At 41.6% G+C, this 18,752-nt stretch overlaps 1 long non-coding RNA gene across 1 annotated transcript; it reads left to right on the top strand.

Annotated features, from left to right (window-relative positions):
* The first annotated feature begins 3,014 nt into the window (after positions 1-3,014).
* Positions 3,015-18,476, top strand: LOC308192592. Its single transcript, XR_013948914.1, has 3 exons — positions 3,015-3,392; positions 9,077-14,379; positions 17,546-18,476. It is a non-coding gene; the product is annotated as an uncharacterized lncRNA (long non-coding RNA).
* The last annotated feature ends 276 nt before the right edge of the window (positions 18,477-18,752 follow it).

The raw sequence follows: 18,752 nt of genomic DNA, 5'->3' as shown, positions 1-18,752 counted from the left end.
ACAGCTTTTCTTTTGTCTCTAGTTTATATGCAGAATCCCCCAGTCCCTGTAACAACCTGCATTCTTTCTTGATATTTTTCCTAGTATCTTGGACCCTTTGGGAGATCGCAACCTTGCCTTGGTTTCTGTGTGGCTGCACTGCCTTAGTCTGGATCCCCCCAATGAAGGTGCTTAAAGGTATTTATGGCCTTCTCCAATGTTTCTTGCTGCTATTCAACCTACACAGTGCTCTTTTAACTTGCATTCTTCCTGTATGCCTCCAGAAGCAGAACAGCAGTCTCTAATGTGACACTGACACTATGGCCCTTTATAGCAACCAGCGGTTTACACATTCGTCATTCAACTCACAATCTGCTTTACTATCTCTGTCATCTTACCGTTGCTCTCTCATTCTCTAACATGCTTAATTTTCTTTAGGCTCAGCAGCTGCTGCCAGAATTTTCACTGAAAACAGTTTTCAGATTCTCCCTCATGCTCTCTCGCAAGGAATGTCAGTAGCTCTTTTTTTTTTTTTTTTTTTTTGGTCTCCTGTTTCATGGTATAATATAGTTTTCCTTCTAATTTCCTTTCTAATTGCTTCTGCATTTTCGTTTAACAGTCCGTGATCTCCAGCAGCATGTGTTACGCCCCATGAAATTTGGACACTCTGTGACTTCATTATTTCAAGCATCCTTGTAAGCCATACCCAGCAGTTGTAACCTTTCTTTATGTGATTGCATTCAGAAACATCCTCTTTTGTTAGCTGACTGTCATGTATCCCCAGCAGTTCTCAGCCTTCTCTGTTTTTTATCATTATCCTGAGGCCCAATGCTTGCATTTTGTAACATTGTGAGGCTTTCTCAAACAGCTCTGTCATGGTGACATCTCCTCTGGTTTTCTGTATTACCATGAGACCTTTCTTGACGCAGATATCTTGTTCAACTTCCCTGATGTCCCACAGCACTACACAGCTTTTTTTCTACAACCTCAGCAACTTTTGTGGTTCTCCGATATCCCCTGACTGTTATCTGTCTTTCTTTGATCTTTCCCAGCTGAACCACAACATTCTCTTACCATCACTCACCATATCATCTATGATCTTCACAGGCACCTCTGGCTCATTAATGGTTATTTCCACAGTTTTCAAAAGTTCGACTCAAAACATTTTCAATAATCCAAAAATGTTGACAAATATTCAGCCAAAAAGGACTTCATTATAAAGTAGCAGTTCAAGCATTCACTTTGTTTCTTGGACAACATTTTTTTTAAAGAAAATACATACCTGTCTCAGTGATTTTTGAGAATAGGACATTGTTACAGCATTTGCAGAAGTGTATATCAGTAGTCTGAGCCTCTTCAATAAGTGACTAAGCAAGGTGTCAAAGGTTTTATATCACGATTAGCTTGCCCAGCGTGTAAAGACCCTGCAGAGATGAAGACTGGCAACACTGTTGAAAACTTGATCCGTAATAGCAGTCTCTTTAATAAAGTGGATATTGCTGTTCAATGCAAATCAACCTAGTAATATTTGTAAAGTACTTGAAATATTTGGGTGACTGGTACTATAGAAATTTAGACTGTTGCTGTTCTTATACATATGTATTCTTAGACATCCTTACCCATAAAAACTAACAAGACAATTTTGAGTTGGCTATGGTTTGGCAATTTTTACTTGCCTGCTAGTTGACCTCAAAACCTGTTCGAGGTTCAAAGTTTTAAAACAGAAAAAAGAAACATTCTGAACTTTATGAAGCTGTGGAATTGGCTTCATTCTGATATCACTCCTTTTGAAAACAGATGAGCAAGAAATAATGCTAATTACAGTTCTTATCAGATTTTCAAGTAGTAGCATCATCATCACCAGACTCATCTCTGTTGGTATAGTGTAAGCTAACTGCATCCATTCTACATGGATACCATTACAGAGTGAATATTTCTTCATAAAAATTCCAACTCTTGGCCATGTTTCTATACTTCAAATCTCTCCCTGTCTCCAGTGCTTTGATTCCAGCAAGAATCCTAAAATAAGTTTAAATAAGTTTGTACCTGTAGCTTGTCATGTGCAAACATGCACGCTTGTTCCTGGTTTCTGCTAATACGGATTATAAAAAATGATACAGTAGTGCATTACAGTTTTATTTAGTTCCTTAGTCAACAATGCTTTTAGTTATTCCCAGCATTAGACACCATGTTTAACTGTGTAAGGGCTGCATTACTTTATTTCCTTTACTGCTCGAATTCTAAGGCAGTCAACAGTACTTCAAATATGGATTTATTACTGCTTACATAACCACTGAACTGCAGGGAAGGGAGGATGAAAATGTTACTGAGTGCTGGGATCAATTTCTTTTCACATGAAAGCACTGTTTAGCAGAAGAGGAAGAAACTGAACCTGGTGCCAGCTATTTTTGCACTAGCCAAGTCCTGTAATCAGAACTGCATGGGACTGTGCTAACTTCACTCTGCAGTAGGGTAAGGTTAGCTTAAGCTTGCATATATATGCTTCCACAGGCCCCTGGTCCAACCCTTCCTCTCCCTTCCGTTTTCTCTCCTCAGCCTTTTCTGCGGCAAGTGCAGAAGCCATCTCAGCCAGGTGGACATCATCAGGTGAGGTCTGTGATGGTCACTGTGTGACTGTGCTGCCGAACCTAATTCAGCGACGGATCCAAATTCAATCATGGCATAGCTGGATATAAATCAGATTTTTATCTATCTATCTATTTATTTAAAAACTGAACTGGATCTGGCATCTTTTCAAACATGTAAGTTTTCAGAGGAAGAGAAAAACAATATATAGTTTCTGTTACTTTTGCATCAGGTAGATGTTTGGTTTTTATTTTCATTCTTTCCCAGTAGGAATTTCCCTGGAATGAAGGATTCCCCTGTGAGTGCTGAGTGGGCATGACTGGCTTCTTTCCAGATACAGGCTGTCATTTTAGTGTGCAGGCTGGAAAATAACCACAGAACAACTTAGGTTCAAACGGTCCTCCAGAGGTAATTTGGTTCAAACTCTGTTCCATCCAGCACTAATTAGATCAGACTGCTCTCTGATAATACTTCTCAGGTAGATGGCCCATGGAGAAAATAAAGCCTTCAAGTTTGGATCAGAAAAACATTTCTTAAACTTCTTGTAAGCATAAGCCTCTCCTGAATCATTTGTCTCCTCAAGAATTTCCTGAGCGCAGCACTTCTTCCCAGACTAGGGAACAACTAACCACCTCTAACTGATAGCAACAGCTCAAATTCTTCTGAGGGGAGGGAGTTAGAACTGATTATAATTTACTTGCTTGAAGTGCGAATATCCATTTCTCCGCCTTGGAAGAACTGCACTGCAGTGAGCAGCTAGATAAGCTTGCATAAGTACTTGCAGCCAGTTCTCACGACCATGTCCTGGAGGAAATGAGCATCACCTAGTAAGCAGATCATTCGGGTTTCCCTATCTTGCTTTGATACTACATTTCTTCTTTCTGTGATTTGCCTAAGTTTATGGTTCATACTTCTTAATTAAGAAATATATTTTTTTTCTCTCTTAAATGTGACTCTCTTTGGATCCTCTTTCACTGGAAAGTATACTCTGAGTTGTCTTTGATCTAGCACTGGGTAGCTGTCAGAATCAGAGAACTGCTCTTTAAAGCAGGTTGAACATAGGCATTGCAAAATTAAGGCTTTTATTCATCTTGTTTTGTAGTTTGCCACATGGCTGATGTAATGGCATTACCTCTAGCAATGCTCATTCTGCCTTTAGCCTCTCTACTGATATTGCTAACAATAAGTGAGAAATCTATTTTTGTGAGCGTTGTGTGACAACTGGCTCAAGTGATACAAGGTGCTGAACATATCTATGCTAGACTCAATAATAATTTAAAGCAGGAAGTCTCCACATTTAAATAGCAAGAACACATTAATCCGGACTAAATTTTTGTCCTTCAGCTTCAACTTTGTATGACAACTGTCCACTCTAAATAGCATTCAAATGAAAAAGAAAGGAAGACGTCCCTCATAACTGTACTTTCAGTCACCCTTTGAATGGTGTTGGTTCACCCATAATGCGCAGCCTCTCTGAAATACACATATTGTCTGTTCTCAGCATCCACAGTGTTATGAAGCAGTTGGGAAAAGAAAGTGAAGAATAACTTCTCCAAATGCAGCTAGAGGGGAGGGAGAAGTATTAGAGAGACCTGGATATAATTACCTGAGCTGGAGCTCAGCCAGGAAAACGCTGATCTAAAGAACAGGGAAGTCCTGACTCTGCACGAGGGATCCAGACAAATCTAAAAAAAATAAAATAAAAATGCAATAACAGAAGTGGGATTTGAGCATCTGGGAAAATGTTTGAGAGAGTGAACGAATACAAACTAAGGCCTCTAGGGAGTGTGGTAGGAAACAAAAGGAGCAAGATCAAGAACAGAGGAATATAATGGTAACATAGATGGCATTGACTGTCTTATAATCAGTCCATCCTACCTGGTAAAACTATCAGCATCCTGTACACGATCTAAAAGAACTGAAGTCTTGGAGTTCGTTTAACCCTCTACCCAAGCTGAACTACATGAACACAGATGAAAATAAGGCAAGTTATCTCTGTTGTGCTCTTGAATAGCAATGAATAAGAACTGAGTCAGACATGATAAATATAGTAAATTTTTAACATAGCACCAGGTTAATTAGCCATCATTAAAGGAAAGCTTGTGCAGGAAGAAGGATTTCTCTCTGCTGGGCTGTTCCACAACTAAGGAGACCTGGTCTCAGACTGGAAGGATTTTACCCTTAATTCCACAGTCCTTAAAGGGTGTTTATAGGGAAGGTGGTTTAGAGGACAAATGTTAAAAAAAAGAGGGGGAAGAAAAGGAGGGGAATGGATGAACTTGAGCAAATCCAAGCAGGGTAGCATAAGGGATTTGAAACTATGCATACTTCTCACTGGCAGTTTTATTTCGTTTTGTTTTGTTTGCTTAATTTTGTTTGTTTTTGTTTTGTTTATTTTTTACTTTCTCTGAACTCTTTTTTTCTTTTTTTTTCTTTTTTTCTCTCAGCTCATTTGTTTTATGCCAAGAGGCTTAGTTGTCTTTCCTGGCTTATTTGTAGTGCATCTGGATTTAAACATCCTGATAAATCAGTTCCTCTAAAGACTGCGATCTAAAAATGAAAGTTGGGATGGATTTTGACCTAATTTAAACAGTTATACATCTGATGAAGTAAAGCTTAGCCATTGTCTTCTACTGAACGTAGTCTTTTTAGAATTGGTAGTTCTTCCATTGTTTTTATCTGTCTGAATGTATTTTTTAATTGTATATTTTTTGCTTCTTTATTATCATGTCTGCTTACTGTGCTTTAGAAGACAAATGTAAGCCAGGGTCACAGTGCAAGTTCAGACTAGATTCAGACCACAATGCTGCATTTCTCAGCACCTTGCAGGATTTGGCATTTCATTATTTATTTATTTTTTAATTTATTTAATTATTGAACACAGAATGAGAACAGATTCATCTTGGTCACTATTCTAATATGACTGGCTTGGAATCTAAAAAAATAAATTTTGAAGACAGCTTTGCTTCTGATCTTAGGACGAACACTGGGAATTAGTTAGGCACTGCTACTTGAAAAAAAGAGAGAGATAATTAGAATCCAAGTTTTAATCATGCTGCCTTTGAAAGCAAAACAAAATCAGTAACAATCTGAAATCAAGTCCCTTGCTACTTCTCGCTTTAGTAAGAGGATGCTCAATTCCCACAAATGCCAAGAGCGTTTCTCAGAACTGAGAGAAGAGCTCTACTGAATTTTGCTGCAGCAGCTACAGAAGTTGCTGCACTGGGCTGCCCGCTCTGCTGCTCTGCTGGAGGTTACCACCATCTGAGCAGTGTTGGCAGAAAAGACCTCAATTACACCTCAGTTTCTTCACAAAAAGCCTGTTTGTCTACTTAAAATCGCCTCAGTGGGATTTCACCTGTGTGTCACTAGCTGCAGTGCTGTCTGGCATGGTTTTGATTATGAGCTGATACCAGCTAATGCAGTGTAGTATCTTCTGTGGAGTGCCTTAGTGATTTCAGATGAGCTCCTAGTGACAATTAGTACTGCTTTGCCACTAACTGGGTATGGTGGTTTCATACTGATGGCTAGCTAAGCTCCACCACGCTGTTCTCTCGCTCCCCCTCCTCAAAAGAACAGGGGAAGAAAATAGGAGGAAAAAAGGCTCATAGGTTGATGTAAGGATCAGTTTATCATAGAATCGTATCATAGAGTGGCTTGGGTTGGAAGGGACCTTAAAGATCACCTTGTTCCAACCCCCTGCCATGCGCAGGGATGCCACCCACTAGATCAGGTTGCCCAGGGCCCCAACAACCTGGCCTTGAATTCTTCCAGGGATGGGACATTAAATGTAATTAAAGGGAAAAAAACAACAATAGCAAACAGAGAACAACACTCCCCCCCCCCCCAAACAGCAACAACAACCAACAAAAAAAAATCAAAACAAACAAACAAACAAGCAAAGACCTTGTGGAAGCAATGGCAGAAAATTATTCTTCCCATCAGCAAGTGATGTTCAGCTGCATTTTTGGGAGCATGGTCCCAATACACAGAGTGGTTGTTTGGGAGGACAGACAGTATAATGAGAGCCCCCTTCTTCTTCCCCTTCCTCAGCTTTCGTTGTTGAATGTGATGCCATATGGCACAGAATATCCCTTTGGTGAGTTTAGGTCAGCTGCCCTGGCAATGTCCCCTCTCCACACACCTCTTGCCCACCCCCAGCCTTCTGGCTTTAGGGAGGGTGTTGGAGAGACAGCCTTGATGCTGTGCCAGCACTGCTCAGCAATAGACAAAACATTGGTGGGATATCAATGCTGTTCTAGCGACAAGTGCAGAGCGCAGCACTATGTGGGCTGATGTGGGGAAAGTTAACTCCATCCCAGCCAGCCCCGGCACGCAGGGCAGTAAGAGCAGGAAGGACAGAGGCTGAGCAACCAGTGAACACTCGCTTATAAAATCACTACTAAAATGGCAACGGATTATTTATGTGGGATGAATAATGGGAGAAAAAGAGTTGTGCTGTCATTGTCAGATGTACAAGGCCCAAGTGCCACATCAGTGGTGCTTCAGTCTTTTGTTATCTCTGAAGATACGAGAATTGCTCTTGGCCTCAACTCAATCTACCACCTGCCACTAGAGCAAGAAGCTATCATCAGCTTTACACATCTGGAGTTCAACATCAAACTCCAGGCATGACAGCTCTAACTAACTGATGTTACTTCTTGTCCTTTACTACAGCTGGAGGCCCAACGTTTAGACATCTATTTTCTCAATATGTTATGCACCTTCCCTCTGACTACAAGCAAAATACATTTGCCCAGCAAACTGCTTGCAATTGCACTGGGATCTGCTGAGCTCCTGCCTTTCTGGTGTGCTGTTGAAAATCAAATTATATAGGTTTAGCAACATAACTATAATTAGGGTCAATGGAAAACTGCGGGTAGGGTAATACTGTGGATTCTGCAATTTTTGCCATGTTGCTCCATAATAGGGCAAAACCCATTAATTTTATTGCTCCACAGTGCATTAACACTGTCAATAAAACATCCCCTGCTTCCTGCAGTGGAACTGGCCTTTCAGTGAGCACATTGCCAAGGCTGGCCTCAATTTACAGTAATCCGCAAGTGGGGCCCAACTGCGCTCCTCCTGAAGTCAGTGGCAAAGCTCCTATTCACTTCAGCAGTAGCTGCCTGGGCAGGCCTAGGCAGAGAAAATAGGGATGGATAAGGGAGCAGAGCTGACAAAAAAAGAAGGCAGGTTATCGTGTTTCATTATAATCTCTGCAGTTATCACCTGATCTCATACTGATATTACCAGGAGGTTTATTCATAGATTAAAATTATGTTGTAACTAAAATTTGATCTATATTTATTTTCTTTTTCTCCATCACACAAAGAAAATCTGTCCTCTAGGTTACTGCTACTTCTGGGCTCTTGAGTTCCTTCTCTTCCTCCTTCAACTTTCTTCTGCTTTTCCATCACGCGCCCATGCACATCTTTCATCCATTGCCGCTTCTTGGAGTTTTTCATTCTCTACCCCTCTACTGTTCCAACTCCCAAAATAATTAGATGTCAACTGGCTAATTGCTGACTGTATTGTACCATTACTGGCCCTTTCAGGCAGGAGAATACAACTCTTGAGATCATTCTTTCAGGATGTCAGCAAACTTGGGTAGATGTCGTAAGACTGATGTCATAGTTGGAAGGCTGCCCAGAATCAGGTTAAAATTAAAAAAAATCAAGTTTGAGCTCTTGTGACTATAGAGGTGGTCTGAATACGTCATACAGGTTCAAACAATTACAAAGATAATGCAAGATCCAGGCTTCATTCCTTGTGACACAAGAGGGAAATAAAAATGGAAATGAAAAAGGAAAAAAGAAAAAAAAAAAGTGAGCTAATTGTGGGAAAGAAGTACAGAAACTGAGATGGAAAGGAAAACAGGGATGGAGAAGGGGGAGAAATATAGAATACTCTACTGGAAAAGGGTAAGGGTGAACTTAAACTAAATAAAAGAAATAAAATCCTAAGTAGTGAAGAAAAAACAAAGAAGGATGACTAGTAAAATAAGCTGGGGATTGTGGCTGAATTTAATTCTGGCACTGCAGAGAAAAGTTCCAGCTATTGAATTACAGTCTAGATTCTTTAGATTGCAGAGTTGTAAGTGAATAGATTGGCTCTCTTATGTGCTTACACAACACCCACTGACTTAGGGACTATGACCACATGAATGCTTACCAATGCTAAGAATAAAAGGTTGAAGTAATTCCTGTGCACCAGATGACTTGGAAGAACCTCTGCATGAGGTGGCAGAAATAAAGACTGTATTAAAATGCAAGTGGTCAAAACAGATGAGCAATGGCTGCAAGGTCAACATCAAATCCTGTATTTCCTGTTTTCTTAAGGCTTTGACATTGCACTCACCGTCCTTTAAAATTAGTTTTTATGTATATATATTCTTATTTTTACATTATTAATAGTAATTGTTGTATATTATATATATATTATCATAGCTTTTTAAGGAGATAAAATTGATATCCTTTCACGTGTTACCAACATGTGTTTGGTTCATTAGATGGGTTGTAATTCCAGATCCACAGACTGGAGCAGAGGTCCATGGAGGAGGCTGCGGCCCATGGAGAGCCCCCGCAGGAGCAGGCCCCGGGCCGGAGCTGCAGCCCGTGGAGAGGAGCCCACGCAGGAGCAGGGGGTCTGGGGGGAGCTGCCGCCCACCCGTGGGGGACCCGTGCTGGAGCAGTTTGCTCCTGGGGGATGGATGGACCCCGTGGTACGGAGCCGTGTGGGAGCAGTGCTTGAAGAGCAGCAGTCCACATAGGATCAGTTCGGGAAGGACGGCATCCCATGGGAGGGACCTCATGGTGGAGCAGGGGTAGAGAATGACCGTGAGGGAGTGGCGGAGACGAAGCGTCAGGGACTGACCACAGCCCCCTTTCCCCGTTCCCTGTGCCATGAGGGAGGTAAAAGAGGGTGGATGGGGAGGAAGGTGTTTTTAGTTTGCTTTTAGTTTCTCACTGCTTTAGTCTGCTAGTGATAGGCAAATTAATTTCCCTATGCTGAATCTGTTTTGCCCTTGAAGATAATTGTTGAGTGATCTCCATGTCCTTATCTCAACCTGTGAGCCCTTCTTTTTCTTTTCATCATATTTTCTCCCCCTTTTCCTTTGAGGACAGGGATTGAGAGAGCAGCTGTGATGGAGTTTGGCTGCCCAGCAGGGTAAAACCAGCGCAGTGTTGGTTCTAGTTTCCCTTACTCCCTGGTACTCCTTGCCACAGGGATGCCCCCCATATTTTCCTACACAGCTCTTCATCACATAACACAAATTTAATCTGAGCATGTCCATTCTTGACGGAACAAATGCAAAACAATTTTCAGAAGTTTCAGAAGGCTTGTTCTATGAACAGCAAAAGGTAACTCCTTGATATTAGCATTCATGATACCTTCTTCATATTTTTAGCATAAGGATATTCTGGGATTAAAAAAAAAAAAAAAAAAGGCTGTAAACTTTTTTAAGGCAAAATGGTATGCTTTTCTCCTGACTGGGTTACTTTGGCTAGAGTTTTCCAGAAGTATTGAGGTGAGATAAATACCCCGAATGGTAAATTTCAGGCATCACAGTTGATACTTGCCAGTGTTGTAAATAGCTGAAAACAGTGACTTAAATGGAAAGCATAAAAACCTGAGCTACAGGAAGCCTCATGTTCGTTATCCATAATATCACAAAGTACTTCATAAAATAGCTACATTTACTTTGTAAATTCCAGGAGAAGACTTCAGTTCACCTTAAACACGTTTACTTTCTCAGCCTTCTTGGGAGGGTGAAGTTACCATCAGGCATGCAGAGGCAGTGGCACGGAGGATTTGGAGAATGCATTCAGAGTCCCACAGGAGAAATGGGAGGGAGTACCAGGCCCTGCATCATCTTCAGTGCAAGTCTTACGCTTAATACCATAATTCTCTCTTTGCGGTGCCAACTGATTTAAAGAATTAGCAGTAACTGAAGTATAGTGTGTGCATTACTGTTGTGCCAGGGAATGCAGTCATCCACCAGTGAGGTTGTCTTGTGATATACATTGCCCATACACACACAGTTCTTTTCCCAAAGACTTTTGTAATCTCGGATTCTGTTTACTGTTTTATCAGCTATGCTAACAATTAATTCACATACGACAGAGCCCAACCTACTCAAAGATCCTTAAAATTGCAGGATCATGGCTTAAAAGATTAAGTTAAAATTTAACTCATAACAGTTTTTGCTGAATTCACATCACCAACTTATTTATCATTTAACACGTGACCGTGACTGTCTTTGATTTACATATAAACAGAAGACTTTTTTTTTCTAGTTATCCTGATGTCCCAAGGCTATGCATGTGTACATAGAATGTATGTAAAGGAAAGGAGCTCTGTTTTCCAAGTGCGGAAAGGAAATGATTCTGACTAGAAGCATACGTCATCAGCATCGGCATCCCTTGCCCTTTGTTTCCAAACATGGTAAAGAGCAATAAAGCTGTTTGTGGGTTATAACATGACATCACGTAAGAAGACACAGTTCTAATCTTTTTTATGCATATATGTATATAACAATCTCAGTGTGGGCATCTAAAGAATTAAGGGTTATGAAATACCAGGCAACAGCAATGTATAAAAGGTAAATGACACATAGCAAAGGAATCTCCTTTCAAATCACATAGCACATGAAACCGTTCTGGTCTGTGACAAGTACACCACTAGATTTTTTCCATGTTTATCCAAAGTAGCTTAGTAAGCATATCATGCATTCCATTCACTGAGTCTGTGTACAAAAATACAGAGTATGATGACCCTAAGCAATGTCTGTAGTGCCAGTAAGCTTGTCAAAAAGGGCGACTGGCTGTAAACTGTTTATTTCAATTAATTTTTATAACAGAAGTGATAGAAATAGCTCCTATTCAAGTACAGCTATACAACTGTTACTTCAGTGCAGTTATGCCTGTGCAACTTTGTTATAAAAAGAGATAAGAGCCATGCACATCACGTGTTCTGTGAGCTAACGAGACTTCAGGAAAGGTTGTCAAGAATGGCATAAGGCAGATCTATTATTTTCAATTTAGAACCAATGCATTTATCTTTTCTGTTTGCTAAAAAGGGCAGTTTCAATTTTTTTTTTCCTTTTTCTGGTGACTGAAAGGAAAAAAAAAAAGTAATGCAAGATGCAGGCTTCCTTCTGTCCCATATGTCTTAAGTGTACAAAGCTTTTTTTAGAGAATAGCTTTCTTTCAGGGCAAACTAGTTCTTACTAAAAATAATTCTTATGAGATCAGATAAAATGAGAGGCATGTTGCTGGCAGATACTGGTCCCTTATTTACAAAGAAATAAGGCTAACTCAGCCTAATCCAGGCCTATGATACAAGGAGGGAGCTGAAGAACCTTCCCTGTTGCCCGGGACCTTGGTTGACAGCCCGAGAGCTATTTTGGTTGCTTTTGTCTACCAGCATTGGAGATGCGAAACAGAAGGAAAAGGGCCAGTACAAACACCTCCCCCAGCCTGCCCTAGCCTGTGGGATTGGCCGCAGAGACAAGCACAGCCACATCCTAGAGATTTCCAAAAGGCACAGGGATGATCTGCATACCCAGTTTGGATTCCTGATCCTTTTGCAGATGGCTGTGAAATCACTTTAACATGGTATGTCTCTCTACTTCCCTAACGTGATCTACAAAAACAAAACACAATATAATCCCTTAGATTTGTAAGACCTACCTGGATGCGCATCTGTTTAATTGTAAAAATTCAGGTGCCACTGCAACAGAGCTGGAAATATGGTAAAGACTGTCTACCTTCATGGAGGTCATTTTCCCTCCAGTAGGTCTTGGGGTTGCATGCTGCATGAAAGCCAAATTGAGATGGCTTTCTAATGTTTGTGTCCTCTTGACTTTGAACTTCAAGATTCTGTCTCCCCTTCCTTCATAGAAATGTCTTCTCTCAAGTCTTTCATATTGAACAGTGCCAGATTCCCTCTAATTTCTGGCCTTGTGTAGTATTTTCAATATTTTTAGCCTGTTATTGTGTAGACCGCAAGCCCCTGAGACAGGGCTTGTGTCATATATATAACAAAATGCTCAGTAATTATTTATGATTTTTCATGGGATGGGATTGCAGCATTTATATACATTATTTAATAACAGATATGGACCACAGTTGTTAAGCAGACAGAAAGATCCATATTGTCAGGAGGACTGAAGGTGATGTCTCAGCTTGCACGTGTTGTCGGATAACTACATCTGTACACAAACATGCTGCACATGTACGTCCAAATGAAGTCAAAGCATACTAGTCACCTTTTATTTGATTAAATATTTGTTCATGCAAAGCATTCTGAATTGCTTATCCATGTAATTACTGGAATGGTATCAAACTACCTTACTTGTAGTTGTGTGGTCTGTTTTTGCATGTAGTATTCTTTACTCTTCACATAAGAGTGAAACAGAAAGGTTTGAAAAGGGTTAGGATCTTTTCCCCCAAATAATGTATTTCCTTACAAAGAATTCATTGACTTACTGCATTAGAAAAATATCCCATGATCAGGTTAATTTTATTTTTGAACTAGAAGATGAATCCCAGAATCCAGTTGTTCACTTGTAATTCAGCACTGAGCTAAAGAAACAAGAGCAGAAAATGCATAGTTGTAAATCATGCTAGCAGCCACAGAACAATATAATGCTGAGCAGCCATTTTAGGTCTTCGGTTTCTTTATACCCTTTCCACATAATGAAGCCTGCTAAATGAATCCTTATGGGAATCATTCATGAAGTTTGTGTTTTCTACATGAAATTCCATGTACAAGAGATTAATTTTGCAAAGTAAACAGTCTGTATTCTACAAGAATTAGTTCAAGGTACTTTTTTATTGTTTGCTAGATGTAACAATAGTATTATCCTCTTAAGAAAACGTAAACTCATTCTGCCTGGAAAAAAAAAAAAAGAAAAAAAAGAAGAAAAAAAAGAAAAAAGGAGAAATATATGTCAGTGGGATTATTTCAGTCAGAAGGAATGAAGGTGGCAAACACAGTTCCTGGTGTATTATATTCAGAAGGATTCTGAGACCATTTATAGCTAGATACGTGGAACGTATCCTACCTTCTTCTCTATTACAGAAATTGCTGAAAGAAACAAACTGTTGCTGTTTCATTTCAGTCTTCAAAGTGAAGCTCTAACAGTAGATTGAGTAGATGCTCTGCCTAATAAATGTGTGTACTTCTAGCACACTTCTTTTCTAATGCTCTGTTGATGAAATTACCACTTCCTTTCTTCCCCAAATTTGCTTGTGGATAGATATATTATTTTTCTCAGTGAGAAATAATCCAGGTGTCCAATCAACCCAAAGGTTGTGCATTCATTATTTCTATTTAAGCCAATTAGAACAGTGCAGATGCCTCTTCTATTTGATGATTTGCTTCCAGAGAAAGATTAGAGAATTAATTAAAATATACAATCTAATTGAACTGAAATCATAAGATTTTGTTTCTAGGAAACAACTTACAAGTATAAATGAGTCTAGAGTTGTGCATTTATATCTAAGTATAGAATGTATCATTTCAACCCGCTACACCAAACTTTGAATCTGATGTTCGTTTTCAGACTGCTAGTCTAATTTAGTTTCAGAATGGAGAGTACAGCTTAAGATTCCAAGCACCCAGAGACCTGGATGGGGGCGTAGAAGGGTGACATGTGATTTTTGTTTCAGTTAATTTTAGATTTATTTCTGTTTATGAGATCAGTTGTCTATTTCTAAAAGTGTTTTCTTTTTGGCAGACTCCTCAACTGAAAGACTTATTTCGAGATATTTCCTGTTGAGTAACTGATGGTGCTGCTGCTGAGAGGTAAAGGAAGACATACAATGCTGAAGGGAACGTATGGTATTGTCATAGTAATGACAGGCATGAAACAGGAGTGCCAAGATCACAGAATCATAGAATGGTTTGAGTTGGAAGGGACCCTTCAGGATCATCTAGTTCCAACCCCCCTGCCATGGGCAGGGACACCTACCACTAGATCAGGTTGCTCAAAGTCCCATCCAACCTGGCCTTGAACACTTCCAGGGATGGGGCATCCACAGGGCAACCTGTTCCAGTGCCTCACCACACTCATAATAAAGAATTTTTTCCTTATATCTGATCTAAATCTACCCTCTTTTAGTTTAATGCCATTAACCCCTGTCCTATCACTATACTCCCTGAGAGTATAGAGTCCTTTTCCAGCTTTCTTGTAGGCCCCCTTTAGGTACTGCAAGGCTGTGATAGTCTCCCTGGAGCCTTCTCTTCTCTAAATTGAGCAACCCCAACTCTCTCAGCCTGTCTTCGTAGGAAATGTGCTCCAGCCCTCTGATCATCCTTGTGGCCCTCCTCTGGACTTGCTCCAACAGGTCCGTGTCCTTTTTTATGTTGAAGGCCCCAGAGCTGAATGCCATACTCCAGATGTTATCTCATGAGAGCAGAGTGGAGGGGAGAATCACCTCCCTCAGTCTGCTGGCCTCACTTCTTTTGATGCAGCCCAGGATACCGTTGGCTTTCTGGGCTGCAAGCGCACATTGCCAGCTCATGTTGAGTTTTTCACCAAACAACACCCCAAGTCCTTCCCCTCAGGGCTGCTCTCAATTCATTCTCTGCCCAGCCTGTATTTGTGCTTAGGATTGCCCCAGCCCAGAAGCAGGACCTTGCCCTTGCCCTTGTTGAACTTTGTGAGATTTGCACAGGCCCTCTTCTCAAGCTTGTCAAGGTCTCTCCGGATGACATCTCTTCCCTCCAGCATGTTGACTGTACCATACAGTTTGGTGTCATTGGCAAGCTTGCTGAGGGTGCACTCAATCTCACTGTCCGTGTTGCCAACAAAGATGTTAAACAGTGTTGGTCCCTGTACCAAGCCCTGTGGACCCCACTCATCACCGGTCTCCACATGGACATCGAACCATTGACCACAAGTCCTTGACTGCAACCATCCAGCCAATTCCTTACCCAGTGAGTGGCCCACCCATCAAAACCACGTCTCTCCAATTTAGAGATAAGGATGTTGAGCAAGACAGCATCAAATGCTTTGCACAAGTCCAGGTAGATGATGTCAGTTGCTCTTCCCTTAGCCACCGATGCTGTAACCCTGTCATAGAAGGCCACCAAATTTATCAGGCATGATCTGCCCTTAGTGAAGCCCTATTGGCTGTCACCAGTCACCTTGTTATTTTCCATGGGCCTTAGCACAGTTTCCAGGAGGATCTGCTTCATGAGCTTGTTGGGTGCAGAAGCAAGAGTGACTGGCCTATAGTTCCCTAGGTCTTCCTTTTTTTTTTTTTTTTTTTAAAAAAAGGGGGTTATGTTTCCCTTCTTTCAGTCAGTGGGAACTTCACTGGACTGCAGTGACATCTCAAATATGATGGGCAGGGGCTTAGCAACTTCATCTGCCGCTTCGCTCAGGACCCATGGATGTATCTCATTAGGTCCATGGACTTGTGCACCTTCGGGTTCCTTATCTGGTCTCAAACCTGATCCTCTCCTACAGTGGGCAATTCTTCATTCTCCCAGTCCCTGCCTTTGCCTTCTGTGACTTGGGTGGTCTGGCTAGAGCAATTGCTGGTGAAGACTAAGGCAAAAAAGTCATTGAGTACCTCAGCCTTCTCCATATCCTGGGTAACAAGGTCTCCCATTTCCTTCTGGAGATGGTCTCCCATTTCCTTTCCCTACTCCTTCTTTTATCACCAACATACCTATAGAAGCCTTTCTTGTTGCCCTTGGTGCCTCTGGCCAAATTTAATTCTATCAGGGTTCTAGCTTTCCTCATTCAATTCCTGTCTGCTCTGTATTTCTCTGTATTTCCCCCAGGCTATCTGTCCTTGCTTCCACTCTCTGTAGGCCTCCTTTTTCTGCTTGAGTTTGGCCAGGAGATGCTTGTTCATCCATGCAGGCCTCCTGTTGTTTTTGCCTGACTTCTTCTTTGTTGGGATGCATTGCCCCTGAGCTTGAAGGAGGTGATCCTTGAATATCAACCAACATTCCTGGGCCTCTCTTCCCTTCAGGGTTTTATCCCACAGTACTCTACCAAGCAGATCCCTGAAGAGGCCAAAGTCTGCTCTTCCACAGCCCAGCTTGCTGTGCTCCCTCCTTGTTGCCCTCAGGATCCTCAAGTGCACCTTGTCATGGTCACTGCAGCCAAGGCTGCCCTTGAGCTTCACATTCCCCACCAGCCCCTCCTTATTGGAGGGAGAGCATAGCATCTCTCCTCGTTGTTTCCTCTATCACTTGGAGAAGGAAGGTATCATCAGTGTATTCCAGGAACCTCCTGGATTGCTTAGGTCCTGCTGTGCTGTCCCTTGAACAGATATCAGCGTGGTTGAAGTCCCCCATGAGGACCAGGGCTTGTGAATGTGAGGCTGCTCCTATCTGTCTAGAGAGGGCCTCATCTGCCTGGTCTTCCTGGTCAGATGGCCTGTAGCAGACCCCCCACTCTAATGTCATCTGTCCCTCAGCTTCCTGTAATCCTGACCCATAAGCTCTCTGTCAGCTCCTCATCCATCCCCATGCAGAGCTCCATGCACTCCAGCTGCTCACTGACATAGAGGACGGCACCTCCTCCTCATTTCCCCCGCCTGTCCTTCCTGAAGAGCCTGTATCCTCCATTCCAACACTCCAGTCATGGGAGCCATCCCACCACATCTTGGTAATGCCAGTGAGGTCATGGCCCTGGAGGTGTGTGTACATCTCTAACTCCTCTTGTTTATTGCCCATGCCATGTGTGTTAGCATAGAGGCATTTTAGCTGGGCACCCAGTGAAGCTGCCTTACTGGCTGCAGTGGCTGGAACTCCTTTGTGCTGGTCTTCAGGTGCTCTCCTGCTGACCTGTGACCCTCCTCCAGGCTCTGGGCATCTATTGCTGATACTGGCTTCAAACTGGTAAGGGTGGCATGAACTGAAGTTCTCTTCCCCCGGCAACTTTACTGTAAAGCCTGTTCACCAGCTTGGCAAGCCTATGACCAAAGATGCTCCTCCCCTTCTCTTGCAGATGGATGCCATCAGCCTCCAGCAGACCATGTTTCTCAATTCGAGTCCCATCATCTAAGTAATTGAACTCCTGACTGTGGCACCAGTCTTGTAGCCATTTGTTGATTTGCCTGATTCAAATGGCTCTTTCAAACCCCCTTCCTTTGACTGGGAGGACTGTTGAAAAAGCTACTTGCACCCCTGAGTCCCTTACTGCTGCTCCTGGAGCTGTGTAATCCTTCTTGATACTCCTCAGGCTTCTCCTGGTTGTATCAGCGGTGCCCATGTGAAACAACAGCAGGAGAAGATCTTTCCTTCCATCTCAGAGCAGCCTAACAAGCAGTGCAGGAAGAAAATGCAGCATACAGAATGATTGGATCTATCCCTCCAGCTTATTGTGTGAGTTCTTTTGCCATGTATTCTAAATGAGGATTGTAATTTGTATTTCATGTGATCATAGGTTCTAATCCTTCCCCTTTCATATATAAAAATTCCCACTCAGACTTTGCAAATGATCTGTGTTTGGTTAGCACAGGGTTTCTTCATCATTTATTTCCATTGTGCTAAAGACACCAGCAGAATTTTGTATGATAGTCCCGTTTGGACAAAGCTGTGGCAAAGTGAGATGGTGGCAAATGTTCTCTCCTTTAAGATGAATATTCAGAAATCTTGGCATTTTGATGAATTCTGTTGTAGCACCTGGAAGACCACTCTTCCCAACCAAGCATTCTTTTGTCTTCCTTTACTAATGATCACTGCTGTGCAATTATTCTAGTTCCTGCTCCCATCTAAAACTCCTGCCCAATTTCACAGCTGTAATAATAAATTTAATATTAAATAAATAGGTTTTGTTTGTTTTTTACCTAGTAACAGAAGAAGAGACAATGAGATGCAACACTGGACAGTTAAGATGAATCTTTTTTTATTGTGTTGTGGATGTTCTGCTCTTAATTTAAGTCCTCTGAATACATTTACACAAGCCTTTTCCTGGTGCTTATAGGTTCTTCATGTACTTGCTGTAAAGAATGCGGTAGCTGGATGGAAATCATCAGACAAATGAGGTCAGAATCTCAGGAGAGTATGCCCGCAGAACTTGGAACTTGGTAGGTAAAAAAGAGGTTATGGAAAGTTCTTAGCTTTTGAGGAAAACCTCTTGCAAAGTATTTAGCGAATGCACACAGTAAGATATAGGAATAGAAACATGCTTGTGGCTACTTGAGAGCTGTCAG

Source organism: Anser brachyrhynchus, assembly GCF_964034855.1.
Source record: "Anser brachyrhynchus genome assembly, chromosome: 3".
In the NCBI taxonomy this organism is placed as follows: Eukaryota; Metazoa; Chordata; class Aves; order Anseriformes; family Anatidae; genus Anser; species Anser brachyrhynchus.
The sequence above is the reverse complement of the archived record's forward strand: the minus strand, read 5'-3'. Positions and strand labels throughout refer to the sequence as shown.